The sequence below is a fragment of the Aegilops tauschii genome, chromosome 3 (genome assembly GCF_002575655.3).
Source record: "Aegilops tauschii subsp. strangulata cultivar AL8/78 chromosome 3, Aet v6.0, whole genome shotgun sequence".
Classification (NCBI taxonomy): Eukaryota; Viridiplantae; Streptophyta; class Magnoliopsida; order Poales; family Poaceae; genus Aegilops; species Aegilops tauschii.
Window position 1 is genome coordinate 438,507,785 of NC_053037.3, and position 2,784 is coordinate 438,510,568.

Here is a 2,784-nt window from a genome sequence, read left to right on the forward strand (position 1 = left end):
GGTGTAACGGGGTCTCTGCTGGGCTCCAGAATTATACTTCCCTTGTCCATACTTCCTCTTACGGCTGTCAATCTGCTGCTGCTTCCCTTCAAGCATGAGAGCTCTATCCACCAACTCCTGATAGTTATTGAAATTTGCCACCATCAACTGCATGCTCAGCTCATCATTCAGTCCTTCCAGAAACTTCTCCTTCTTAGCTGCATCTGTAGCGACGTCATCTGGGGCATAACGTGCTAGCTTACTAAATTTATCCACATACTGGCCAACAGTGCGTCCTCCTTGGCGTAAGTTGCAAAACTCACGCTTCTTCATGGCCATAGCTCCTGCTGATACATGGACAATACGGAAAGCCTGCTGGAACTGGTCCCATGTCACAGTGTCAATAGGGTAAGTGACTATGAAATTCTCCCACCAAGATGCTGCGGGTCCATCAAGCTGATGTGCGGCAAAACGCACTCTCTCCGCATCTGTGCATCCTGCAGTAGTCAACTCCCTCTCAATCTTGCAGAGCAAATCATCTGCCACAATCGGCTCGGTGCTACTGGAGAACACCAGCGGATTCAGCCTAAGAAAATGGGCTAAATGATCAATTGGTGGTGGTGGGGGTGGGTTGTTGTTGTTGTTGTTGTTCCCCTGGTTCTGATTCTGGACTAGTATCTGCATCAAGGCATTCTGCTGCTGGATCGACTGAGTGAGCTCCGGTGGGAAAGCAAATCCATTGTCGCGTCTCGGAGGCATCTGCTGGGTTTAGAAAAGATGAGAAAACAGAATAGAATGAGGTCTAGGGGGAAAATACTACCCATATGCACATGAGACAAAACACAAACATATCACTCAATCAATCAATCAAGGGCATACAATCGGTCTAGAACTATCGTTACAAAAGTGCTTGGACTATACTATATACATGGTGGAATACTACTACTGATTTGGTGGTCTACTAGAAAAATTGCTCGGTCGAAGACTCCATGATATCTGCTCCAGCTTCATCAACATAGTCATCATCGCTATCGTCAGGGTCCGAGTCAGTGTCGTCGATGATGATGTAGTTCTCCGGGCAAGTGGAATCGTCATCTTCTCCTCCTGGCGCGGGGTCTCCCATGAAAACTCTGATCTTCTTTATCAGGTCATCATTCTTCTCGACTAGTACGACAATTTCCTCCATATAATCTTCGCGTGTAGCCTTGAGTTCTTCTTCCAGCTCCGTGATCCTTGTCATCGCTTTCTTCAAATCTGTCATGCCTGCGCACATCTGGTTCTCCTGGCGTCGAATGTGCTGGTTTAACTCCTGGATGAAAGAGGCAATCGATCTATCCTTCCTGGTGCTGATCATTTCCCATTGCTCATCTCGGCGCCCACAAATCTGGTAGATAGTGTCCTTGAGATCATTGTGGTAAACTTCTCCAATGCGTCCCATGGTAATGTGAGCTGCCATACTCTTTCCTAGGCTCCAGGTTGGTGCATCAAAGGAAAACTCTACGGGCTCAGTGCCTGGCGTGAACGTCCTTCCTGGAACTTGAACTTGAATTGTCTAGCGCACCTCTTCTGGTAAAGTGGCATTGTAAGTCCCGGTGAAGCTTGGTATTCCAATGTTCAGGTACCTAGTAACTTCCTTCAAATGGCGTCCAAAAGGTGTGTCTTCATCCGGTTGCGTGAACTTGATCCTGGCATCCGCCATCCTAAAGAGTAGAAAATGGAGAGGAGTCAGAAATGAGAAGAGAGTAGTGATCTAGGGCTTTAGCTTAGTGGTCGTGTCCTACAGTCAGCGTGTGCTCTGATACCATCTTTGTAGCGACAAGACCTCAAACAGTCTGATCTCTGTGCATAAGTGTCATCCCTGGATCGGTAATGCTGACACACACAGTACTTGAAGGATTTATAACAGAGTAGCAATCACACACTTATTACAACAAATGTCTCAAAAGAGAACTTGTTACAACAAATATGGCTTAAGGCCATCTAATACTATAACAACGGAAGGCTTGGAAGACAAAGTGAGTCCATCAACTCCAACGGCATCACTGAGTGAAAGACCACGACCTAAGGCTCCTTACTCGTCGTCTGAAAAGTCTGCAACATGATACGTTGCAGCCCGAAAACGGGTCAGCACATGGAATATGCTGGCAATGTAACACAAAAGAGTAATGAACAGAATAATGCTATCACTACATGCATATTTGGCTGGTGGAGGCTGTACGGTTAATATGTTTTGCGAAAAGCCAATTTTTCCCTACAACAAAGGAATAAATTTTATTTAACTATCATGGTGGTTGTTAAACATTGAGAATGGTAAACCCCATCTCAATCCCAATTAAAAAATAATTAATAACCCAATCAAGTTTTATAATTAAGAGTGATGAGATCCACATGATAATCCAAGAACTCGATACTCAAAACGTCCATAACCGGGGACACGGCTAACCATGATTAGATTGTACACTCTGCAAAGGTTTGTGCACTTTTCCGCACAAGACTCGATCTCCTCCGTTGAATTTCTCGCACTACATGATGTTTGAGAAACGGATGACCGAGACACAATCTTTCCGAAGAGGTCCCCTTAACCGATAGATAGGCCGGTACACCTACAATCCCCTACATCTGCTAGCCCATCATGGAAAGGTTTCCCACAACTTACTCAACTATGCCAGAGCCCATAATGGCATGTGGCTGCACACGGAAGTTTCTAGCATGAATAATCTTATGATCCCTTTGAGCCTGGGTGGCAGTCCATAGGAGAATCACACGGTACCCCGGGATTTCAAAAAATACAGGCAATCACTGGAT